This window comes from Macaca mulatta, chromosome 3, assembly GCF_049350105.2.
Source record: "Macaca mulatta isolate MMU2019108-1 chromosome 3, T2T-MMU8v2.0, whole genome shotgun sequence".
Taxonomy (NCBI): domain Eukaryota; kingdom Metazoa; phylum Chordata; class Mammalia; order Primates; family Cercopithecidae; genus Macaca; species Macaca mulatta.
The window spans coordinates 58,987,250-59,014,275 of record NC_133408.1 but is presented as its reverse complement, the minus strand read 5'-3'; the positions used below and the strand labels follow the sequence as shown (position 1 = coordinate 59,014,275).

Sequence of the window (27,026 nt, the reverse complement as noted above, 5' to 3'; positions counted from 1 at the left end):
CACTTCCCAGGTTCAAGCGATTCTCCTGCCTCCGCCTCCTGAGTAGCTGGGATTACAGGTGCCCGCCACCACAGTCAGCTAATTTTTTTTGTATTTTTAGTACAGACCGGGTTTCACTATGTTGGACAGGCTGGTCTCGAACTCCTGACCTCAGGTGATCCATCCACCTCAGCCTCCCAAAGTGCTGGGATTACAGGCGTGAGCCACCGTGCCTGGCCCTTTTTTTTTTTGAGACGGAGTTTTGCTCTTGTTGCCCAGGCTGGAGTGCAATGGCACGATCCCAGCTCACTGCAACCTCTGCCTCCTGGGTTCAAGCAATTCTCCTGCCCCAGCCTCCCGAGTAGCTGGGATTACAAGCATGTGCTACCACACCTGGCTAATTTTGCAGGCTGGTCTCGAACTCCTGACCTCAGATGATCCACCCACCTCAGCCTCTCAAAGTGCTGGGATTACAGGTGTGACCCACTGCGCCCGGGCAAAGACATTATGCTAAGTGATAAATACTGTATGATTCCATTTACATGCAATACTTAGAGTAGTCAAATTCATGAAGACAGAAAATAAATTGGTGGTTGCCAGGGGCTAGGAGGAAGGGAGAACGGGGAATTTATTGATTACTGGGCACAGAGTTTCAGTTTTGCAAGATAAAATGTTCTGTGGATAGATGGCAGTGATTGTACAATGTGAATGTACTTAATGCCACTGAATTGCACACTTCAATTGTTAAAATGATTTTAAAAATTAAACATTCAGGTATGATTTTAAAAAAAACACTGTATGGTTCCACTTGTATGAGGGAGTCAAACTCATAGAAACAAAAAGCAGAATGGTGGCTGCCAGGGACAGGAGGAGGAGCAAGTGCGGAATTGTTTAAGGGATACAGAATTTCAGTTTTGCAAACTGAAAAGGTCTGCATATTGGTTGCAACAATTGAACGGTACACTTAGAAATGGTTAAAATGGTAATTTTTTTGAGACAGAGTCTTGCTCTATCACCCAGGCTGGAGTGCAGTAGCGCGATCTTGGCTCACTGCAACCTCCCAGCTTTGAGCAATTCTCCTCCCTCAATCTCCCAAGTAGCTGGGATTAGAGGTACCCGCCACCACGCTTGGCTAATTTTTTATTTTCAGTAGAGAAGAGGTTTCATCATGTTGGTCAGCCTGGTCTTGAACTCCTGGCCTCAAGTGATCCGCCCGCCTCAGCCTCCCAAAGCACTGGGATTATAGCTATGAGCCACCGCACCTGGCCTAAAATGGTAGATTTTGTTAAGTGTATTTATTTATATATTTTTTGAGATGGAGTTTCACTGTTGTTGCCCAGGCTGGAGTGCAATAGCGCGATCTCAGCTCACTGCAACCTCTGCCTTTCAGGTTTAAGCGATTCTCCTCCCAGTTTCCCAAGTAGCTGGGATTACAGGCATGTGCCACCACACCCAGCTAATTTTGTATTTCTAGTAGAGACGGGGTTTCTCCATGTTAGTCAGGCTGGTCTTGAACTCCCAACCTCAGATGACCCAGTTGCTTCGGGCTCCCAAAGTGCTGGGATTACAGGCATGAGCCACCGCACCCAGCCATGTTATGTGTATTTTACTACAGTTTTTAAAAACATGAATACAGAATACAGAAGATACACATGGAAGATTTGCACACACACACACGGAATTTGTTTTGTCTTCAGAGTTCTCTTGAGGAAGGAGTGGGAGAAGTGCATTTAGTTTGCTGATGGTACCACCTGTGTGCCTGCTGTAACACCAAATGGTTCCTCCAAAAGAAAATTACTGATTATCCTAAGTGAAATGACAAAAGCTTTTGAAATTTATCAGTTCTGGAACTGAATCTAAAAAACTTGGGCTAGTTTTCTTCTCCTATAAACTACTGATACATGACGTTTTCCATTTTAATAGGTTGAACTCATTCCAAACCAAGAAAAGGAACTGGACACTACAAGAACTCACAGAATACGATCAAGCCACTTTTGCCTCAAGCAAACACAAACATCAAAGAACTTCATTGATCAACTTTATAAAAAATACTTTAAACTTGTAAACCCTACTTTTCATCCAATTTGGTCTGAATTCTGGGAGTGGGGGTGATGCAATAGGTCATACAAACTGGGACTCCAAGAAAAGATTTTTAAAACCCCATTAAGTTTTGTTCCTTACTCTAGAAGGGTCCCTATGTCTAACTTTCAGTTGTTTCATCTACGATACTATCATCCTCCTTTAAATTCAAACCCAGCTGAGTATCAATACATGGTTGCTATGAATGTAGCAACTATCATTTCACCATGTGTCACTCTCTTCCTACTTAAGAGATTTACTTACTTGGTCAACTTATGGCTTTTCATTGCTGTGAGAAATTCTCTGACAGTCTCAGGACTCTGGTGTCTGCATGGTGATTTTGATATGTATTTTAACGTCTGGGGAAAAAAAAAGAAAAAAGCCAAGCATAAGACAAAGAACCCTGAATGAGAAAAAGGAAACGCAATGGCTATAATTAAAATTCTAAAATTTTGTTTTAAAAATCCTGTACAGGCCAGGCGTGGTGGCTCACACCTGTAATCCCAGCACTTTGAGAGGCCAAGGTGGCCGGATCACCTGAGGTCAGGGGTTCGAGACCACCCTGGCCAACATGGTGAAACGCCATCTCTACTAAAAAAACAAAGAAAAAGCTGGGTATAGTGGAAAAAAAGCTGGGTGTGATGGTGCACACCTGTAATACCGGATACTACAGAGGCCCAGGCAGGAGAATCACTCGAACCCAGGAGGCAGAGGTTGCAATGAGCCGAGATCACACCACAGCACTCCAGCCTGGGTGACAGAATGAGACTCTGTCTCAAAAAAAAAAAAAAAAAAAATCCCGTATAAAACAAACAAAGAGGCGTTCAGGAGAACCAAGCTTCACGCAATATGAATTCCTGAAAGAGAAAATCAGTAGCTAGAACAGGAAGAATAAGTAATGAAATTTTAGAAGAAAACTCTTCTGATCTTAAAAAAAAAACTCAATCTGACAATTATGTTATATTTCGGACAATTTTTTTAAAGAGGGGGATCCCAAAGAATAAAATAAATTGCCATAAGTCTACATGGATATATACTAATGAATAAATAAATGAGTAAGAAGAGACAACTTTTTCTCATGGAAGAATTCTAACTCATATGAGCTGGGTACAGTGGTGCACACCTGTAATCCCAGCACTATGGGAGGCCAAGGCAGGAAGATCACTTGAGCCCAGGAGTTTGAGACCAGACTGAAGTAACACAACAAAATCTTGTCTCTTAAAAACATATATATATAATTCTAACTAATAAGCATAGAGGAATGAGAACATTTTTAAAATCACTCTCAGGCAACCGTACCATAGTCATAATTACTGCAGAAAAGATCCACCAATGAATGCTAAAATTGATGATTAAAAGCTTAAGGAAGCGTAGGCTGTTTTCCTAGCCTCAAAGCATCTCCCACAAAATATTTTTTAATTACTGTGGTGGTTTTAACACACATACACAAATTCTTTGATATCCCTCCCTTTAAGAGGTGAAGCTTAATCTCCCCCTTCCCCTTGATTATGGGCTGAACTTGGTGAATCCTTTCTAACATAATATTGAAATGAAGAAACAGTGGTTTTACAGTGGACAATCCAGGCAGATACTATCTTAACCGAATGACCAAAGTTAACAATATCAGCCATAAGAAACATCGACATCAGCCGGGTGCGGTGGCTCATGCCTGTAATCCCAGCACTTTGGGAGGCAGAGGCAGGCAGATCACGAGGTCAGGAGACCAAGACCATCCTGGCTAACATGGTGAAACCCCGTTTCTACTAAAAAAAAATACAAAAAATTAGATGGGCATGGTGGCGGGCACCTGTAGTCCCAGCTACTCGGGAAGCTGAGGCAGGAAAATGGTGTGAACCCAGGAGGCGAAGGTTGTGGTGAGCCGAAATTGCGCCACTGCACTCCAGCCTGGGCAACAGAGTGAGACTCCGTCCCTCCAAAAAAATAAATAAATAAATAAAAAGAAACATCGATATCATGTACCCTGAGATATCATGACATGAGAAGGGGAGATCACCTCTGTGGTACTCTTCCTCAAAAGCCATAGGTTCTGGGTAATCGTAAGAAAATATCAGACAATCACAAATCAAGGGATGTTCTATAAAATACTTGACCAGCCCTTCACAAGTGTCAAAGAAGACAAAGAGTAAGGACACAGAACAAATGACATGATGGGGACATGTTAACTAAATACAAAATGGTATCCTGAACTGAATCCTGGAATCCAGAAGATAGCAGCGGGAAAACAGGGTATTCAAATAAAATTTTAGCTTAGTTTATTTAATAGTATGTACCAATGTTAATTTCTTGGTTTTGATCACTCTAACATGGTTATGTAGGATATTAACATCAGAGAAAACTATGGGAAGGGTACATGAAAACTCCCAGCACTGTCTCTACAACTTTTATGTAAGAGAAGAATGGCTGGGCATGGTGGCTCACACCTATAATTCAAGAACTTTGGGAGCCTGAGATCGGTGGATCACCTGAGGTCAGGAGTTCGATACCACTCTGACCAATACGGAGAAACCCCTTCTCTACTAAAAATACAAAATTAGCCAGGCGAGGTCGTGCATGCCTGTAATCCCAGCTACTCAGAAGTCTGAGGCAGGACAATCGCTTAAACCTGGGAGGCAGAGGCTGTGGTGAGCCGAGATCGCACCATTGCACTCCAGCCTGGGCAACAAGAGTGAGACTCTGTCTCCAAAAAAAAAGAAAAATGATTTCAAAATAAAGGTTTTTTTTGTTTTTTTTTTTAATTGATTTGCAATGGTCTGATATTTTCTCATGATTACACAGAATTTGTGGCTTTTGAGGAAGAATACAGATACAATTTGGGAGGAATTATAATTACATATTTTGGGAGGAATCTGAAACTTTACAAAATAAACAATGGCCTTAAGTGTCTAAGTCCCTACCACTTTGGAAAGATGCGGTGATAAGATCGCTTGAGCCCAAGGGTTCGAGACCACCCTGGACAACAACAAAAAAAATTAGCCAGGCATGACAGTGCTTGCCCATAGTCCCAGCTACTTGGGAAGCTGAGCTGGGAGCACCACTTGAGCCTAGGAGGTTGAAGCTGCAGTGAGCTGTGATCCCCTTTCAAGGAGAAGTAAGGGCAATCTTTTACACTATTCCCTCTAACTTTGTAGCTGGCTAAACTCTACACTTGACCAAACTCCTCCCACTTTTATAAACAGAATAAAAATCAGGTTACAGTAAAACTATTCAGATCAGATAAAAGGCGATCTTGATTTCAGCAGCCAGTCATCGGCAGAATAAACTCACCTCCCTCAGTGGTACTTTAGGTAGGTCTGCCAGAAGCCCAGGCTTACTTCATAGGTGATGGTGTTCAAGTTCTGTTGTCCAGAGCTGTGTTTAATCTTTCCACTTTCTTTTTTTTTTTTGAGACGGAGTCTCGCTCTGTCGCCCAGGCTGGAGTGCAGTGGCCGGATCTCAGCTCACTGCAAGCTCCGCCTCCTGGGTTTAAGCCATTCTCCTACCTCAGCCTCCCCAGTAGCTGGGACTACAGGCGCCCGCCACCTCACCTGGCTAGTTTTTTTTGTATTTTTTAGTAGAGACGGGGTTTCACCAGGTTAGCTAGGATGGTCTCGATCTCCTGACCTCGTGATCCGCCCGTCTTGGCCTCCCAAAGTGCTGGGATTACAGGCTTGAGCCACCGCGCCCGGCCTCTTTCCACTTTCTTTACGCTGTTCTTTCAGATCAGTTAGTAACTGAAACACCTAGGAGGAGATACACAAAGGATGTTTATGAATAAATTTGACAAATATATCTATCCAAGGTCAGTGGTTTTGAAGGATAAACAGGAAAGTGTAGTACTTCCTTTCACCCGCCCATCACCCAGCTTCCAACTCTTGTTTTTGAGCAAATATAAGTCCCAGAGGCAGATGACATAAAAAAAAAAAAATGCTCTTTTATATAAGCCAAATAATCCAAATTCATTAATTTACTTAAAATTAAAATTAAATTACTTAAAATATTTCAAATATGTCCGGGCGCGGTGGCTCACGCCTGTAATCCCAGCACTTTGGGAGGCTGAGGCGGGCCTCGTCAGGGCCGAGGTCAGGAGATCAAGACCATCCTAGCTAACACGGTGAAACCCTGTGTCTACTAAAAATACAAAAAATTAGCCAGGCCTGGTGGCGGGCACCTGTAGTCCCAGCTACTCAGGAGGCTAAGGCAGGAGAATGGCATGAACCCGGGAGGCAGAGGTTGCAGTGAGCTGAGATCGCGCCACTGCACTCCAGTCTGGGCGACAGAGGAAGACTCCATCTCAAAAAAAAAAAAAAAAATTCAAATATTTCCGATCAATATACACATCACTAATCTCCTCTGATCTCAAATATAGACTATTTGAAAGCAAATTTTCTTAAAACAAATATTTTGTTAAAAAAGAATTCTGCTTCTCTAGTATAAAAATCTAACATAGGCCAGGCACAGTGGCTCACACCTTTAATCCCAGCACTTTGGGAGGCCAAGGCAGGCAGATCACGAGGTCAGGATATCGAGACCATCCTGGCTAATACAGGGAAACCCCGTCTCTACTAAAAATACAAAAAAAATTAGCCGGGCATGGTGGCAGGTGCCTGTAGTCCCAGCTACTTGGGAGGCTGAGGCAGGAGAATGGCATGAACCTGGAAGGCAGAGCTTGCAGTGAGCCGAGATCATGCCACTGCACTCCAGCCTGGGCGACAGAATGAGATTCCATCTCAAAAAAAATCTAACATAATAATTTCTTTCTGGAAAAGAAAAATTTTGAGGTAAGTGATAAAACAGAGTTTACCAAAAAAAGGGGAAGAAAAAATGCTATGGATTTTTAGAAGTAAACTCTCCCCACAAGGATAACACATACAGGCATTAGTGCTGGGGGCAGGGGGAATCTCAATCTCATTCCTGTTTTAGAGATTCTATCAGAGAAGTGAAGAAAATGCAGGCTCACACACCATTACTAGATACAATGGAACCCCTTTCGTCTGCTGTTCCTTTCAGAAATAGCGACATGAGATCAATGAAAGCAATGTTTCCCCAATGGATAAAATACCCAAACACCTAGCAAAGTCCAAACTGGACAAGGAGGCTCCTAAAAGCCAAAGGCTTGGCCAACAACCACTCAACCATTTCCTTCCTGTTCTAAGCTGCAACCACTTAACACTGAGCCTTTAGGGAGGAAAGAATATGGCCAACTCTCTGTTTATTCTACTACCTTCTCTTCTTTAGGGGGAATGTCGGAGGGGGGACGGTTACTTTCTTTTTGCTGTCTTCAACTCTGGGAGCTGTTTTTGGGGGGGGGCACAGGGTCTCAAAGGCTGTCTCCCAGGCTGGAGTACAGTGGTGATCACTGTAACCTCAAACTCCTAGGCTCAAGGGAACCTCCCCTCTGCCTTCCAAGTAGCTAGGACCATAGTAGGTGTCTGTTACCACACCCAGCTAATTTATTTTTTAAGAGCAGGGGGTCTTGCTATGTTTCCCAGGCTGATCTCTAACTCATAGCCTCAAGCAATACTCTCCTTGGCCTTCCAAAATGCTGAGATTACAGGCGTGAGCCACCGCACTTAACCTACTACCTTCTAGACCTCCTCTGAGTCTTCCTGAGTTTAGACTCTAGCACATGGAAAATTCACGGTCAAGGTAGAAATGGTTCTTTCTACACCTGGAGCGAGCCTATCAGATGGTTTTGCTAGTGCCAAATAGGAGGCAAAAATGCTGGAATATCTCCTCTCTTACCAACCTTTTTCCTTCTTTTCCTTTCCCAAGCAACCCTACCCTAAGCCCAAAAAATTATAAATTTGTTAATTTCTACTATTCAGAAAGGTAAGTCAACTAAACTCACTTTCAAAATAATGATGTTAATACCCAAAAGACCATTTGAAGATTAAAATAACAATGTATAAAAGCATTATGAATATATAAATATATCAAGGGTACCACTATGAAAAAGCATAAATATTTTGATGTAAAATTGTGCAGAAACAGCTCTAAAATAGATGCTTCTATCCTATGACTACATCCCAAATGATTATCTAGAATCTTTGAGATTTACTGAAATTTTCCTATTCTCAGTTAGAGTCTTCCCCAGCTTCCCTGAAGTACTACGTATAACATATTAAGTTTAGACTATTCCAAGGTCCACCAGATGGTGCCACATGTCTTGTTTTAAAGTGGAAAATTCAAATAATTTTTTTTTTTTTTTTTTTAAATGGAGACGGAGCCTGGTTGTGTTGCCCAGGCTGGAGTGCAGTGGTGCAATCTTGGCTCATTGCAACCTCCACTTCCTGGGTTCAAGTTATCCTCCTACTTCAGCAGGGATCCCAAGGAGCCGGGACTACAGGCACGTGCCACCCCACCTGGCTAATTTTTGTATTTTTAGTAAAGATTGGGTTTCACCATGTTGGTGTTCAGGCTGGTTTTGAACTCCTGACCTCAAATGATCCACCTGCCTCGGCCTCCCAAAGTACTGTGATTATAAGCGTGAGCCATTGCAACTGGCCTGAATTCAGTCATTTCTAATCAAAATGAATTCAACAATCTTAGTTACAAAGGGCAAATTATCAGAGAGGAAAATGTAACAGTTCAATTTACCTCGTAGTTACTGAGAAGCGCAGAATTGGCATCCTTCCTGAAAAAGAAAAGTAAACTATCATCAGTCTGCGCTCACACCCCTTTCTGCGTATCAAATATCTGTAAAAGAATTCCTGTCAAGATGGGGGCCGGGCGCGGTGGCTCATGCCTGTAATCCCAGCACCTTCAGAGGCCGAGGCAGGCGGATCACCAGGTCAGGAAATCAAGATCATCCTGGCTAATCAAGACCATGGTGAAACCCCGTCTCTACTATAAATAAAAATAAATAAATAAATAAATTAGCCAGGCATGGTGGCAGGGGCCCTTAGTCCAAGCTACTCGGGAGGCTGAGGCAGGAGAATGGCATGAACCCGGGAGACGGAGCTTGCAGTGAGCCAAGATCGCGCCACTGCACTCAAGCCTGGGTGATAGAGACAGACTCCGTCTCAAAAAAAAAAAAAAAAGAATTCCTGTCAAGATGTAGTAGTCCAATTTTGGAATTTGGGGGCTACAACCTAAAACTGAAACTGAGAAATGTCTTAAGTCCACAGACTTGGGATCAAAGTGCTGTCCATCACACAGCCATGTCCTCTCCCCATTACTATCTGCCTCCCATCAGCTACTGACATCCTGGGCAGCCACGTCCTCCTGCTGAATCAACAGAAATGGGCCACTTAACACTAATGTCACCACTGGGAATTCCAGCCATGGTCAAGTATCCTGCCAAATATCCACTGCGCTCCAAGGGTGTTCACCACCTACATCAACTCAACAGGCAGAGTCAGGGTGGCAAGCAGCGGCCAAAAGCCTGGTTCCCTGTGTAACAGTTAATCCAGGCAATATGCCGTCTTTCCCGAGTGAAGAAACAACGATGTTACATATATTAAATCACAATCAATCCACTCTACAATAGCACAACAGAAAGCACTGTTTTCAGCAGTCTGGAGGCAGTGGAGTATGACAAAGAACATAGTTTTGAAATCAGATTTGGGTTCATATTCTAGCTCTGTCATTTATATGCTGTGAGAGTTTTAGTTAAGTTAATTACTCCCTAAGTTTTCATTCTAAAATAAAAATGGGATGAAACTAGTATCTAAAAGTGTGACCTGGATTTCAGTCCGGCTCCTGAATTCTTTGGCTATGTGAATCTGGGCAGGTTACTTCATCTCATGATGCTTAAATTTCCTATCTATGAAATGCAATTATAGTATCGACCCTGTAAGACTGTTCATAGGGTTCACTGGAAACATGTAAAGTACCTGGAACATAATAAGTGCTCAATAAGCACCAACGTTATCATTACCACTACCTGTGCAACTACCACCACCACCAGCTCCTCCTACCTCATCAAATTGTTATGATGAAGTGAGACAACAAATTTTAAAAGTTTAGAATAGTTCTTGGTACTTGTATTAACATTTCCATAATGGAAGGTTATTATTTGTAAGATATTATCTCAGTTAATTCTCATTAAAAACCCTGTGATGTAGAAACTATTCGTATGATTCCTACTCTATAGAGAGGAAGCCAAGGTTCAGAAATTAAATAACTTGCTCAAGGTCACACAGTAAGAAGCCTAAACAAAGTGGAAGGTAACGATGGGAAATGTGGGAAACGAGACTGGACTGGATGAATGGAAATTCATAATGCAGAATCCTGAAAAATCAGGTAGAGGGGTCTGCACTTGACATAATGTGCAACAGAGACACCTGTATTTTCTTAAACCAGGAGTGTGGCGAGATGATGCAAATGATGACCCAGGATTTCAAAAGCACGGACCAAACAGAGAGGTGATTTCCCAGCCAATAAATAAAGCAAAACCAACAGTGGTTCACACAGGGCTCGACCTAGGCCTTAGGTCATCAGCACAGTGATGTCAGCACTGTAATCAAATCAGCTCTGTGCTACCAGTGATCCAAATGCTACCAGTGATGCAAGCTATGATTTCACAAAAGTGCTGCTTTGCCCAAATGACCACAAACACACTCAGGTCACAGAGTATCATATTTGAAAGGAACCTAACACAGGAAGGACAATGCATAATTAGTGCATGTGATGCAGTTCATTTAAAATTGAAAATGACGAATCAAACCACATGTCATCTTTGCCTACTTAATCAGGAAATTAGCCCACTGGCTTCCTCCTATCTTTGCTTGAAATTGAGTTATAACTTAACTCCCTGTGCTCTCCAAAATAAGAGGTGTTAAGACATCCCAGGTGCACTGTTACAATTTCATTTCCAAATCATGGCCCCTTCTCTGTCATTCAGAATATTCCATGCTCTGGGAAATTTGTCCTTGGCCATTCCAAGTTACTACACCACTGAACAAATCAATATTGTAATGCAAGAATCCAAAGAACAGCCTCTGCCTCTTCTAGAACAAATATAAAGGAGGAAAACTCTCTTTCACATAAGTTTTAATGAATCTGTATTTTCGGATCAAGAGAACAATCGATGTTTACCCAGGTACTGCATTTTGCAGACTCTGGCTGATTTATTCATTGATTTTCTTTTATCAGGAAGATAATTCTTTTAAACCCCGCTAAATATTCTCAGAATAAATGCCAATGTATGCTACGCCTTTCTTTATTTAATAAAAGGTCAAGAGGTACCTTATCTACCTTTTATGAAGTCCTAAACGAGCTGTATGTATTGGGGAATTTTTTTTAAGGCAGTTTTTATCATTGAGAAGTTACTGTAACCACCACTAAATGACAGGTTGTTGGCAACAGGATACGGTGAAACCGGACAGACATCAACTTAATCAAGTTATCCAATTTCACAGCACCAATGATGATATGACGCATGAGAAAGACACATCCCTCAGAGTAATCCAGCCCCAAGATGTTTAATTCAAATCTATCCATGAGGATATAATCAGAGAATTCCAAATTGAGGAACAATCTTCAAAACAACTGGGTTAGATTTAGACTTTTCAAATATCAATGTCATTTGTCACGGTGCCCATGTCACAAAAAGAAGCTAAGGAAACTTCCAGAGTAAAGGAAATTAAAGAAACATGACATCTAAATGCAATGTGCAGTTCTTCACTGGATCCTGAATTGGGAGGAAAAAGAACACTATTAGGACAACTGAAGGAATGTGAGCTTACATTGTATCTTTTTTTTTTTCTTGAGACGAAGTCTCGCTCTGTTGCCCAGACTGGAGTGCAATGGCACGATCTCGGCTCACTGAAACCTCTGCCTCCCAGGTTGAAGCAATTCTCCCACCTCAGCCTCCTGAGTAGCTGGGACTACAGGCCTGCACCACCACGGCCGGCTAATTTTTGTATTTTTAGTAGAGATGGGGTTTCACTACATTGGCCAGACTGCTCTCGAACTCCTGACCTCAAGTGATCTGCCCATCTCGGCTCCCAAAGTGCTGGGATTACAGGTATGAACCACCACGCCTGGCCTACATTGTATCTTAATAATAGTAGATATATCAGTGCTAAGTTTTCTGAGTGTGATAAGGCAATTAGAGCTACACAGAATGCCCTTTTACAAGAAGGGGTAAAATGACCTGATGTCTACAACTCTCTAATGGTTCAGTAAAGTAAGTGTGTGCACCTGTGTATGGAGAGAAAGCTCATGCCTGTGCAAAATAAATAAGGGAATGTGGCCGGGCGCGGCGGCTCAAGCCTGTAATCCCAGCACTTTGGGAGGCCGAGAGGGGCGGATCACGAGGTCAGGAGATCGAGACCATCCTGGCTAACCCGGTGAAACCCCGTCTCTACTAAAAAATACAAAAGACTGGCCGGTCGAGGTGGCGTGCGCCTGTAGTCCCAGCTACTCGGGAGGCTGAGGCAGGAGAATGGCATAAACCCAGGAGGCGGAGCTTGCAGTGAGCTGAGATCTGGCCACTGCACTCCAGCCTGGGCGACAGAGCGAGACTCCGTCTCAAAAAAAAAAAAAAAAAAAAAAAAAAAAAAAAAGACATAAGGGAATGCCAGGCATGGGGGCTCACACCTGTCATCCCAGCTACTCCGGAGGCTGAGACAGGAGGAAGCTTCAGCCTGGGGTTTAGATCCAGACTGGGCTCAAGTGTCTCTAATCAAAAAAAAAAAAAAAAAAGAAAGCCAGCCTGGCCAACATAGTGAAACCCTGTCTCTACTAAAAATACAAAAAAATTAGCTGGGTGTGGTGGCAGGTGCCTGTAATTCCAACTACACAGAAGGCTGAGGCAGGAGAATCACTTGAACCTGGGAGGTGGAGGTTGCAGTGAGCCGAGATCACGCCACTGCACTCCATCCCAGGTGACAGTGCGAGACTCCGTCTCAAAAAAAAAAGAAGAAAGGAAAGAAAGAATGGAGGGAGGAAAGGAAGGAGGGAGGCAGGGAGAAAGGAAGGAAGGAAGGAAGGAAGAGAGTAAGGGAGGGAAAAGAAAAGAGAAAAAAGGAAGGGGAGGGGAGGGGAGGGAATGAGCGGTGGGGGAGGGGAGGGAATGAGCGGCGGGGAGGGGAGGGAAGAAAAAGGCAGCAAATGTTAACAAGTGGTGACTCCAGGTAAAGAGTATAATACAGGTATTTGTGGTACTGTTTTTGCAGCTAATTCATAGGCTTTAAAATTTTTCATGCTAAGAAGTTAAGGAATATGAAAATGTAAAACTAAAATAAAGAATGCCATAAGGTTAAAAATAAAATTACTGTAACTTATAATTGAGTATGTAAAATACATTTGCCCCAAAAGTTTTTTTTGTTTGTTTCGTTTTTTTGAGATGGAGTTTTGCTCTTGCTGCCCAGGCTGGAATGCAAAGGCCTAATCTCATCTCACTGCAACCTCCACCTCCTGGGTCCAAGTGATTTTCCTGCCTCGGCCTCCCAAGTAGCTGAGATTAACAGGCATGTCCCAGCTAATTTTGTATTTTTCGTAGAGATGGGGTTTCTCCATGTTGGTCAGGCTGGTCTCGAACTCCCAACCTCAGGTGATGCCCCCGCCCCCCACCATGGCCTCCCAAAGTGCTGGGATTACAAGCATGACCCACTGTGCCAGGCCTTCAAAAATGTTTTAGAGGCCGGGCGCGGTGGCTCAAGCCTGTAATCCCAGCACTTTGGGAGGCCGAGACGGGCGGATCACGAGGTCAGGAGATCGAGACCATCCTGGCGAACACGGTGAAACCCCGTCTCTACTAAAAAATACAAAAAACTAGCCGGGCGAGGCGGCGGGCGCCTGTAGTCCCAGCTACTCGGGAGGCTGAGGCAGGAGAATGGCGTAAACCCGGGGGGCGGAGCTTGCAGTGAGCTGAGATCCGGCCACTGCACTCTAGCCCGGGCGACAGAGCCAGACTCCGTCTCAAAAAAAAAAAAAAAAAAAAAAAAAAATGTTTTAGAGCTACCAGAACTTAATGGACATATCTAGCAATTATAAATGTACAAGCTGTAGATCTCTACAAAGCTGGAATTGTCTGCTCTACAGCTAACACTTTACTATTATGTAATACGTTCACATGCAATCAGACTTCCAGAAACTGCTTAACTACATAAAATCTTAATATTCTCCTGTAGGACTTAAAATAGTACTCATTTTATTTACATGTATTTAAAGCAAATACTCCAAGTACATTTTAAAGACTGTCTAAATCTATACTACAGGCAGGCAGTTACTTAATTTCCTTAAGTAATAAATTAGATGACTGAAGTTGACTTTCTAGTTCACACTTAATTTGTAAAATTTGCTTAACTTGGTGAATCAATTAAATGGATATAAACAACTACTCCGGGAAACTGAATTCCAAATAAACAGAACAAAATGATCTCATGGTGAACTTTCCTTAGAAGCACACACACACAAACAGCACATGCAAACAGTGCCTATTAACTGCCACACAGTTAACTCCTACGCAGGCAATGACGAAAAGAATTGCTCAAATTCTCCTATGCCCAACCTATGCTATCAAGTCATGCTCTGAAAAACTAAACTGTGGTACAAGCAAACTGGGCAGCTTCTGAAGTCAATGAACAAATTACCCTGTAGCATTCTCTTGGGAGCTAGTACACAAGCATCCTCCCTGCAGTCCTGTTACTGGGTTGTTATAGTACCTATTGTCCACCTTTTCTAAATATCAGTATTTCCAGCTGTAAAAGGAGAGAAATCCTGATACTACCTCAAAAAGATGGTACAGAGGATAGTGTCCATTTTCCTAATTATACATATATTACATTCAAGAATAAAAGAGTGGGCTGCCGGGCGCAGTGGCTCACACCTGTAATCCCAGCACTTTGGGAGGCTGAGGCGGACGGATCACGAGGTCAGGAGATTGAGCCATCCTGGCTAATACGGTGAAACCCCGTCTCTACTAAAAATACAAAAAATTAGCCGGGCGTGGTGGCGGGCGCCTGTTGTCTCAGCTACTCCGGAGGCTGAGGCAGCAGAATGGCATGAACCTGGTAGGTGGAGCTTGCAGTGAGCCAAGATCACGCCACTGCACTCCAGCCTGGGTGACAGAGCGATATTACATCTCAAAAAAAAAAAAAAAAAAAAGAGTGGGCTGCGTGGTGGCTCACGCCTGTAATCCTAGTACTTTGGGAGGCCAAGGTGGGCGGATCACGAGGTCAAGAGGTTGAGACCATCCTGGCCAACATGATGAAACCCTGTCTCTACTAAAAATACAAAAAAGTTAGCCAGGCATGGTGGCGGGCACCTGTAATCCCAGCTACTCGGAGGCTGACACAGGAGAATCGTTTGAACCCAGGAGGCAGAGGTTGCCATGAGCTGAGATCGCGCCACTGCACTCCAGCCTGGGTGACGGAGCGAGACTCCATCTCAAAATAAATAAACAAATAAATAAAAAGAATAAAAGAGTTGACACAAACCTTTCCAGCCATATCAATGATTATGTATAGACAAAGTTAGCCAAATAATACATACCTTACATACAGAAATACCTAGCTTCGCTATATAAATATTTTGCATGGTGGCACATGCCTGTAGTCCCACCTAGTCAGGAGGCTGAGGCAGGAGAATCGCTTGAACCCAGGAGGTGGAGGCTGTAGTGAGCTGAGATCGCACCATGCACTCCAGCCTAGGTGACGGAGCGAGACTCCATTTCAAAAAAAAAAAAAAATTTCTATCCTTTTACTTGAGGAAAATGTATTTCCAAGTAATGGTCAAGAAGTCTTTATTTTTAAATTGTCAATCAAATAAAGCATAAATATTCTTCCCCTTTAATAAATTTCTGGGCTGGGTGCTGTGGCTCATGCCTATAATCCCAGCACTTTGGGAGGCAGAGGCGGGTGGATCACCTGAGGTCAAAAGTTCAAGACCAGCCTGGCCAACATGATGAAACCTCATCTCTACTAAAAATACAAAAATTAGCCAGGCAGCTACTTGGGAGGCTGAGGCAGGAGAATTGCTTGAACCCGGGAGGCGGAGGTTGCAGTCAGCCGCCATTGCACTGCAGCCTGGGTGATAAGATCAAAACTCTGTCTGAAAAAAAAGAAGACATTTCTGGTATTATTATTAATGTCATTATTACGTATTATTTACTTAGTAGTTATTTACTCAATAAGAATTTTTAAAGTAGCAAAAACTTAGGGGAGTTGTTCACTGTGCCTCCTCACTTCAGGTTCTGGGAGTGTCTGATGAGGTACAATATACAGTCATCCCCTGGTATTCATTGGAGATTGGTCCCAGGACCCCCACATACACCACAATCCAAACATGCTTGTCTCCCAGAGAGCCTTGCAGAACCAGCAGCTAGGAAGTCAGCTCTCCACGTACGCGGGTATATTCTCAACCCTGAAATACTGTATTTTCATTCTCTGCATTGGGTTGCAGATGTGGAACCTGCAGATACAGAGGGCCAACTGCATTTATTTTTTAACATCTGCGTATAAGGAGATCCATGAAGTTCAAGCTCGTGTTGTTCAAGGGTCAACTGTATCTGCAACTCAAGGTTCTACTAAAGATTCCAAGGAGCAGACTTCCAAACGCCACACCTCCTGTTGAAGACCAGGTAAGGACCAGAAGTTAGGCTTCCAGACCTTTCCACTCCAGGGCCCTTCCACTCCCAAATCACATGTCTGTATCAGGAAATCTCATTTTCCCATGAATTACTAGCCGCAAAATTCTAGATTGGTTACCAGAAATCACTGACTACTTGGCAGAAGTGGACAGGCTGTTACAAGAACAAAAACCCTTGATTCAAACCATTTCACTTGGGAAAGTCAGAAAATATACACGCCTAGCAACTAGGATGCTAGCTAATGAATTCCTATACAGTCGGTCCTCCTTAGCCTCAGGTTCCACATCCTTAGATTCAACCAACTTTAAATGAAAAACACGCAAAAAAAGTTTTTAAGAAAATGCTACATTGGGCCGGGCGCGGTGACTCAAGCCTGTAATCCCAGCACTTTGGGAGGCCGAGACGGGCGGATCACGAGGTCAGGAGATCGAGACCATCCTGGGTAACACAGTGAAACCCCGTCTCTACTAAAAATACAAAAACTTAGCCGGGCGAGGTGGCAGGCGCCTGTAGTCCCAGCTACTCGGGAGGCTGAGGCAGGAGAATGGCGTGAACCCGGGAGGCGGAGCTTGCAGTGAGCTGAGATCCAGCCACTGCACTCCAGCCTGGGTGACAGAGCGAGACTCCGTCTCAAAAAAAAAAAAAAAAAAAAAAAAAAAAAGGAAATGCTACATTGTTGCTGACATGTACTATGTAGTTAGGCCTAGGATGGCTGCCTCTGTACTAAACATGGACAGACTGCTTTTTGTCATTATTCCCTAGACAACACAGTACAACTATTTACACAGCCTTTACATTGCATCAGATATTATAAGTTGGTTGAGAATCAAACAGTTTTTCCTCTGCTCTCACCTGACAACAATCTATACAGAAGACTTCTGTGACCAGACGCGTGGGGATTTCTCTCGACCAATAAGCAGGCAATCAACTCTGCAGCCAACACCAGCTGGGTATCTTCCCATCCAAATCAATCCGGACACTAACTACCTGGAAACAGTGTCAGATTCCACGGGCTGAGGGCTCAGTCCCAGAAGACTACCCCTACTTCAGACACCAGTCACACAAGTCAGGGCCTCCAGAACTTCTCAATGACGGGCTTCAAGCTGCAGTTCCCAGGACCTCCTCTTTGGGCTTCATTAATTTGAACAGTCACTTAGGTTTAACTGGTTTATTACAAAGGATATTACCAAGGATACAGATGAAGTGGTGCACAGGGTGAGGGATGGAGAGGGGATGCAGAGTTCTATGCCCTCCCCAGGCGTACCACTCTCCAGAAACTTCCATCTGTTAGGCTATCCAGAAGTTCTCTTGGGCGTTTTGTAGAGATTTCACTGGAGAGAGATGATTGAAGCATGGCCAACCTCACAGTACTTGACTGGATAAAGAGTGTGATCTAATACTAGCAGACTGAGTGCAGAAACCCAGCAAGGCCCGTCCAGATTCTCCTTGGCCTCTCTGTATTCCTTCCTCGCAGGTAAGGGGCAGGACCCCTTCTGAAACAGGGGTCTTATAACCTACAATTAGACAAGATATGTCAGAGATTTCTTTACGGCTAGCTCTAAGACAGAAAGGCAGGGGATGATTAGAGGGCAAGAGACAGACAGAGCTTCTGTTTTCTGAGGCCTGCTTCTGAGGCTTAGAGCACCCCAACATTCTAACAAAAGACTGTCTTTCGGCCGGGCGTGGTGGCTCAAGCCTGTAATCCCAGCACTTTGGGAGGCTGAGAGGTGGCAAGCGCCTGTAATCCCAGCTATGCGGGAGGCTGAGGCAGGAGAATGGCGTGAACCCGGAAGGCAGAGCTTGCAGTGAGCTGAGATCCAGCCACTGCACTCCAGCCTGGGCAACAGAGTGAGACTCCGTCTCAAAAAAAAAAAAAAACAAAAAAAGACTGTCTTTCACCTTTACTGCTCTGAAGCTGTTCCAAAGCCACTTCAGGAACCAGGGACAAAGGACGAATACTTTAACAAAAGTTATGCTTACTGTTTTAGTCACTTAGGAAGTAATAAGGACTATGGCAGTTATGAGCCAGGAACCATGGCCAAAACTGGCATTACAGGTCACGGTATCATAATAAGTCATCTAGAGATGATTTAAAGTATATGGGAGAATGTGCACAGATTACATGCAAATACTACACCGTTTTATTTTTTATTTTTTATTTTTATTTTTATTTTTTTTGAGACGGAGTCTCGCTCTGTAGCCCAGGCTGGAGTGCAGTGGCCGGATCTCAGCTCACTGCAAGCTCTGCCTTCCGGGTTCACGCCATTCTCCGGCCTCAGCCTCCCGAGTAGCTGGGACTACAGGCGCCCGCCACCTCGCCCGGCTAGTTTTTTATATTTCTTAGTAGAGACGGGGTTTCACCGTGTTAGCCAGGATGGTCTCGATCGCCTGACCTCGTGATCCACCCGTCTCGGCCTCCCAAAGTGCTGGGATTACAGGCTTGAGCCACCGCGCCCGGCCATACTACACCGTTTTATATAAGGAACTTGAGCATCTGTGAATTTTGGTATACACAGGGGGTTCAGAAAACAATCCCCCAAAGACACTGAGCGATGACTGTATTTATGAAGCTAATAAAGTATTGTTATATTACTTTATTGAACAAGTATTTGCTGAATGCCTACTGTGTGCCAGATGCAATGCTAAGCATTAGGTGAACACACAATGGTCCCCCCATCCAAACAAGTAAACATACATTTATCATTGCAACTTGTAATTATTTGAGGGAAAGTAAATCAAGGTGATATGAGAGACAAAAAGAACTTACGTTAGTTAGACTTACTGAAGAGGAAAGGCGACTTTGAAAAGGGACACAGCCTTCAAGAAGAGAACAGGTGGCCAGGTGTGGTGGCTCACGCCTGTAATCCCAGCAGCAGGCAGATCACCTGAGGTCAGGAATTCAAGACCAGTCTGGCCAACATGGAAACGCTGTCTCTACCAAAAATACATAAATTAGCTGGGCATGGTGGCACACACCTATAATCCCAGCTACTTGGTAGGCTGAAGCAGGAGAATCCCTTGAACCCAGAAGGCAGAGGTTGCAGTGAGCCGAGACTGCACCACTGGACTCCAGCCTGGGTGACAGAGCGAGACTCCATCTCAAAAACAAACTTAAAAATTACAATAAAAAGAAGAGAACAGGGTGAGGGCGAGAAGGAAAGCATACCAGACAGAGAGTATCGCAATGCAATTGTCCTCAGAAAGTGCTTAGAAGGTTAGAGGAGAAGGAAATACCTGTTAGTGGAAAGTGTGTGTCTGGGAGGTTGGGAGAGTGGCAAGTGGTCAGGCTGGGGAGTAGGTGAGGTTTTACAGGGTCTTGCAGGTCCTGGTAAGAGATGGAGATTTCCTCTAAGTGCAATGGAAAGTCAATGAAGGGTTTTACCCAGGAGTGACATGTTCCAGTCATTACTTAAGATCACTCCAGTTGCCATGTGGAGAACAGAATGGAGGCTGGGGAAGAGTGAACACTCAAAGGCTATTGCTTAATCCAGCCCAGAGGTGATGGACTACAAAGCTGACAGTGGAGACGGTGAAAAGTAGCTGCATTCAAAATACATTCTAGGGTGGAGACAACAGGACCACTGATGGACTGGATTTACGGAGTGAGGAGAGAGGGCTAGATTTTTGGTCTATGCAATTGGATAGATGATGAGAAGAGGCTAGAAACACACCTATGGGAACCATCAGCACACAGATGGGTTAAATGACAGAGCGTGGAGAGAAAGGGTCCCAGGACTGAGACCTAAGATACCTCAACGCTTAGACATCAAGCAAGGGAGGAACAGGACCCAGGGAAGGACACTGTGAAGTAGTCCTTGATGTAGGAGGAAGTATCACAAAGGAACATATAACGTGAAGAAAGGAAAGTTTCTAGAGTTTCTGTATTAACCACTGTTGAGAGATCAAAAAAGTTGAGGCCAGAAAATCAACCTCTGGATTTGACAAAATGGAGGGATAGGTTTTTTTTTTTTTTTTTTTTTTTGGACAGAGTCTTGCTCTGTTACCCAAGCTGGGGTGCAGTGGCACAATTTGGTTTTCTGCAACCTCTGCCTCCCGAGTTCAAGTGATTTTCCTGCCTCAGTCTCCTGAGTAGCTGAGATTACAGGTGCCCACCACCACACCCGGCTAATTTCTGTATCTTTAGTAGACACGGGGTTTTGCCATGTTGGCCAGGCTGGTCTCAAACTCCTGACCTCAGGCGATTCGCCCATCTTGGCCTCTTAAAGTGCTGGGATTACAGGTGTGAGCCACCGTGCCCCCTGGATCAGGTAATCTTAACATTCATTTCTGTAGACCAGTGAGGAAGAAAGCCCAACAGAATGGTTGAGAGAAAGAGGGGCTAATCAGCACTTTCAAGAAGTTTTGTTGGGATGGGAAGCAGAAATGGAGTAAGAGGTGGACATGCGGCCAGGCGCGGTGGCTCACGCCTGTAATCCTAGCACTTTGAGAGGCTGAGCTGCGTGGATTGCCTGAGCTCAAGAGTTCGAGACCAGCCTGGGCAACATGGTAAAACCCCATCTCTACTAAAATTCCAAAAAGAAAAATTTAGCCGGGTGTGGCGGCATGCACCTGTAGTCCCAGCTACTCGGGAGGCTGAGGCAGGAAAATTGCTTGAACCCAGGAGGCGGAGGTTGCAGTGAGGCAAGATGGTGCTACTGCACTCCAGCCTGGCAACAGAGCAAGACTCCATTTCAAAAAAGATGAATACACTAAAGCAGGATTGTATGCTCACAGGAAATGCTTTAGAAAATAGGGAAAAATTAGTAATGATGGCTTGTACTAGAATAAAATATATTAATAGTTTTTGAGGTTGCAGATGAAATCCCATCAGTAGGTTGCAAAATTAATTCAGTGGGTCAACTTATATTTCTTTTTTTTAGATAGTCTTGCTCTGTCACTCTGGCAGGAGTGCACTGGCTGGATCTCAGCTCATTGCAGCCTCCTGGGATCAAGCGATCCTCCCATCTCAGCCTCATAAGTAGCTGAGACTTCGGGCATGCACCACCACACCCAGCTAACTTTTTAATTTTTTGCAGAGACAGGGTCTCCCTATGTTGCCCAGGCTGGTCTCCACCTCCCAGGCTCAAGTGATCCTCCTGCCTAAGCTTCCCAAAGTGCTGGCACTACTGATATGAGCCACCACGCTTGGCCCCCTTCATTTTAATTAAAAAATAGACAATATGAGAGTATACTCCACACATTATTGTTTCATGAGCCTTTCATTTCAGTTACACAGACATATTGTGTTAAGTCAAAAAATATATATATATATCAAAAGGAGCCAGGTGAGGTGGCTCACGCCTGCAATCCCAGCACTTTGGGAGTACAAGGCAGGAGGATCACTTGAGCTTAGGATCACTTGAGATGAGCCTGGGCTGTAGTGAGACCCTCTGTCTAGAAAAACTTTTTTTAAAAAAATTAACAGCGAGTGATGGTGTGGGCCTGTAGTCCCAGCTACTGGAGAGGCTGAAGCAGGATTGCTTGAGTCCAGAAGGTCGAGGCTGCAGTGAACCATGATTACACCACTGCACTCCCACCTGGGGAACACAGCAAGACTCTGTTTCTTGAGAAACAACAAAAGTAATTAAATAAAAATATAAACATCTGAAATGCCATAGTACATATAACCATTAAACATGAGGCAAGAGGATGTGAAGGAAACTGTATCCATCAGTTCACAGGGAACACAAGAGAGATAATATCTACAAGTTGATATCAATCATATAAAGCCCACATTCAGAGTAGATGCAAAAACTTCCATTTGCACAAGGCGCAAGGAACAACCATGGAAAAGACCACATGGAGTTAAATTGTCAGAAAATCTTTTTTTTTTTTTTTTGAGACGGAGTCTCGCTTTGTAGCCCAGGCTGGAGTGCAGTGGCGGGATTTCAGCTCACTGCAAGCTCTGCCTCCCGGGTTCACGCCATTCTCCGGCCTCAGCCTCCAGAGTAGCTGGGACTACAGGCGCCCGCCACCTCGCCCGGCTAGTTTTTTGTATTTCTTTAGTAGAGACGGGGTTTCACCGTGTTAGCCAGGATGGTCTCGATCTCCTGACCTCGTGATCCGCCCGTCTCGGCCTCCCAAAGTGCTGGGATTACAGGCTTGAGCCACCGCGCCCGGCCGTCAGAAAATCTTTTACCCTCGCCTGCACACACCCACACACCCCGTGCTGTTTCTCTGGTCCCAGTCCTGGCTCACATCCTTCCCTTCTCCACCCAAAAACTCACCGTTTCCCTCACAGTGTTGACTGCTCCCATCAAACTCTGAGAGCAGCTCTTCTGAGTAAGGGCTCCCCAGGGCCCAGTGAGGAAAGCAGAGCTCTACCCGGCCCTGATTCGTCTCTTCTCCAGCTACTTTCAGGGCGGACAGACTCAGGCCTTTATAGCCTTCTAAGTCCCGTCTCGGATACCAGGCTGGGCTCCACCCCCGCACTGTGACCCAAAGATGCTGGTAAATGAATGAGAGAAGGAGGGGGCACATTGAAAGGCAGCTGGGCACGGAGGTGGTCGGCCCCGCACCCCAGACACAGGGTGTGGAGGGGAAGCGAAAGTTCGGAGGGGCAAAGCGAGAGTCCAGTTCACCCCGTCCCCACCCCGGGACCCTCCCGGACAGGGCCGGCCCTCACTCCCGAACGACGGTCGCCCAGTCCCCAAGGCTCTCGGCTCTCAGCGGTCCAACCGTTAGGCTCCTCGGCCCAAAAGGGACGCGCCCGAGGAGACTTACACTTCCATGACATCCAGACTCGTCGCCTCTGGCTGCCAGCAGACAAGGAACTTCACACTTCACAGCTGTCCCCGCCGCCGCCCACGGCGCCAAGGTGCCAGCTCCGCACGCCAAGGTGCACGCCAGGAGCGCCGCGCAGCCTGCCGGGAGCTTGGCGGACTCACAACCTGGCGCCGCCGGTTCCCCATTCTCGGCGGGGCGGGTAGGGGAGTGTTCCAGTATCCTTTGCCCAGGCCGACTTCAGACTGCTAAGCGTTTGCGGACAGGATTCTCTCGTGTTTTCTATTATTTGTTTGCTTGTTTCTTTGTTTTTGTTTTGAGACGGAGTCTTGCTCTGTCGGCTGGCGGGAGTGCAGTAGCGCGATCTCGCTTCACTGCAGCCTCTGCCTCCCGGGTTCAAGCAATTCCCTGCCTCAGGCTCCCAAGTAGCTGGGATTACAGGCACCTGCCACCAGCTAATTTTTGTATTTTTTAGTAGAGACGGTGTTTCACCATCTTGGCCAGACTGGCCTTGACCTCCTGACCTCATGATCCACCTGCCTCAGCCTCCCAAAGTCATGGGATTACAGGCGTGAGCCACCGTGCCCAGGCTGCAGTGCAGTGGCGTGATCTCGGCTCACTGCAAGCTCCGCCTCCCAGGTTCACGTCATTCTCCTGCCTCAGCCTCCCGAGTAGCTGGGACTACAGGGGCTCGCCACCACGCCCGGCCTTTTTTTTTTTAATAGAGACGGGGTTTTACCGTATTAGCCAGGATGGTCTCGATCTCCTGACCTCGTGATCCACTCGCCTCGGGCTCCCAAAGTGCTGGGATTACAGGTGTGAGCCACCACGTCCGGCCCCATCTGGCTAATTTTCTAGGGGGAAAAAAATTATTGTCCAAAGGGTCAGCTAGAATTTTTTTTTATTTTTTTGTAATGATGGGAGAGTCTCTATGTTGCACAGGCTGGTCTTGAACTCCTAGCCTCAAGTGATCCTCGCACCTCCGCCTCCCAAAGTGCTGGGATTACAGGTGTGAGCCACCACAATAGCCTCTGTTCCCTACTTTGTAAATAATAAATGTGTCAGATAGTCCTTATAATGTGCCTGGCGCTTTATTAATTACTGTGGCAATACAACCATGACTCTCTATGAAGTAGATTCCATTATTATTGACATTTTACAATTGAAGAAACCAAGGCAGACTTGGAGAGATTATGATTTGCCAAAAGTCACTCACCTAGAAACTTGTCCAGTGGATACTGAACCCCAGTCAATCTGAAGAAATACAAGGGATGCATTAACTAGAGACTGATGAGTAGATGAATAAAATGTGCTACATTTATACAATGGAAAACTACTTAAAAATAAAAAGGAGGCCAGGCTTGGTCCCAATACTTTGGCAGGCAGAGGCAGGAGGATTTTTTGAGACCAGGAGTTCCAGACCAGCCTGGGCAACATAGCCAGACCCCCTCTCTATGAAAAGTTAGCCTGGTGTGTGGTGGTGAGCACCGGTAGTCTCAGTTACTGGGGAGGCTGAGGCGGGAGAATCACTTAAGTCAGGAGGTCAAGGCTGCAGGAGCTATGATCACACCACTGCACTCCAGCCTACAGAGTGAGAGACCTTGTTGCAAAAAATGCATATAACATATAAATAGATCAATAGATAACATGCTACAACATGGATAACCTCCCAAAACATGATGCTATTAATGATTGAAAGACGCCAGACACAAAATAATACATATCACCTGGCCGGGTGGCTAATGCCTGTAATGCCAGCACTTCAGGAGGCCGAGGTGGGTGGATCATCTGAGGTCAGGAGTTCAAGACCAGCCTGGCCAACATGGTGAAACCCCGTCTCTACTGAAAATACAAAAATTGCCAGGCACAGTGGCTCACACCTGTAATCCCAGCACTTTGGGAGGCCAAGGCAGACAGATCACAAGGTCAGGAGTTCAAGACCTGCCTGGCCAACATAGGGAAACCTCGTCTCTGCTAAAAATACAACAATTAGCCAGCCATGGTGGCAGGCGCCTGTAATCCTAGATACTCAGGAGGCTGAGGCAGGAAAATTGCTTGAACCCGGGAGGTGGAGGTTGTGGTGAGCTGAGATCACGCCACTGCACTCCAGCCTGGGTGACAGAGCAAGACTCCTTCTCAAAAAAAAAAAAAAAAAAAGAAAAAGAAAAAAAGAAAACATACTGTATGATTCACTTTATATAGAATGTCCAGGAAGAGGCCAATCTACAGATACAGAAAGAAGGCTAGGAGAGCGGTTAGGGGCAGGGATGGGCAGTGACTGCTAATAGATACAGAGTTTCTCTTTGGGAAACAAAAATGTTCTAAAAGTATTATGGATGGTGATGGTGGTTTCACAACCCTGTGAATACACTGAAAACATTGAATTGTACACTTTAAATGGCAAATTGTATGTCATATGAATCCTACATTAATAAAGCTGTTAAACATTTTTTACTCTGCTGAGCGTGGTGGCCCACACCTGTTATCCCAGCACTTTGGAAGATGAAGACAGGTGGATAGCTTGAACCCAGTTTGAGACCAGCCTGGGCAATGTGGCAAAACCGCATCTTTACCAAAAAAAAAAAAAAAAAAAAAAAGAAATTAACCAGCATGGTGGCTCGCGCCTGTAATCCCAGCTACTCAGGAGGAGAATCGCCCAAACCCGGAAGGAGGAGGTTGCAGATCGCACCACTGCACTCCAGCCTGGGCGAAAGAGCGAGACTCCATCGGAAAACAACAACAACAACAACAACAAAAAGTACATAAAATGCCACCCAGACCCAGCTGGCCTGGTTAGTGTGGAGAATTCCCCGTACCTTCATTGAGGAGACTGGATCCCACAAAGAAATGCTAAAGATGCTCCTTGTATTATTCACTCAACAAATATGTGGCCATGGCCCATCGGGGACTGATGATACAAATGGGACTAATACATACCCTCTGCACTGGCTAGCTGACAGCCTAGTTGGGGAACCAGCTCTGGACATAAATAACTACAATGTATTGTGTTTCCACGTGATGGGGCAGAAGAGGGAATGACTAATGAGGTAGAGACGCGTCCCAAAGTCATGGGCCTTTGAAGTGCGTGAGGGGAAAAGCACATAAGGCCTAGGGATTGGGTATGGGTTTCAGTGGAGAAGAGCAGTGCCTCTGACAGCCCCCATGACAAAATGGCTCAGGTGTGACTTAGAGTAGGGAGTTAGCTGGGTGTTCAAATGGTACCCACTAGGCCGGGTGTGGTGGCTCACGCCTGTCATCCCATCATTTCAGAAGGCCAAGGTGTTCGGAAGGGTGGATCATTTGAGTCCAGGAGTTCAAGACCAGCCTGGCCAACATGGTGAAACCCTGTCTCTACTAAAAATACAGAAATTAGCCAGGCATGGTGGCAGGCACCCGTAATCCCAGCTACTCAGGAGGCTGAGGTAGGAGAACCACTTGAGCCTGGGAGGCAAAGGTTGCAGCGAGCCAAGTAAAAGTTCTATTTACTGTCTACACCTCTGGCCCTGGATAGTAGTTGATCGCCATGACAATTAAGGGAATGGGCCTTGAGATGAAAAGCAAAGATTATCCTGGATTTTCTAGATGGTATCGACTTAATCACAGGGGTCATTAAAAGCATAGAATCATTCTCGGCTAATGTCAGAACCCAAGGGAGGTGTGGCTAGGGAAGAATGGTCTGAGAGATGCAATGTTCCTGCCTTTGATG

At 45.1% G+C, this 27,026-nt stretch overlaps 1 protein-coding gene across 12 annotated transcripts in view; it reads right to left on the bottom strand.

The window, feature by feature from the left end:
* LOC677692 (beta-glucuronidase) overlaps positions 1–23,411 on the bottom strand; it is a 73,889-nt gene extending 50,478 nt beyond the window's left edge. For 9 of the 12 annotated variants that reach the window (XR_013415232.1, XR_013415235.1, XR_013415236.1 and 6 more), the window contains exons 1-3: positions 23,321–23,411; positions 8,656–8,692; positions 2,323–2,417 (exon numbers count right to left, since the gene is read on the bottom strand). The gene's annotated coding sequence lies outside the window, so the exon portion shown is untranslated. Of the gene's footprint in view, positions 1–2,322; positions 2,418–8,655; positions 8,693–17,449; positions 18,112–19,364; positions 19,532–23,320 lie in introns of all 12 variants that reach the window. The other 3 variants (XR_013415243.1, XR_013415242.1, XR_013415241.1) reach the window with 3 other exon arrangements.
* Between the last annotated feature and the right edge of the window lie 3,615 nt (positions 23,412–27,026).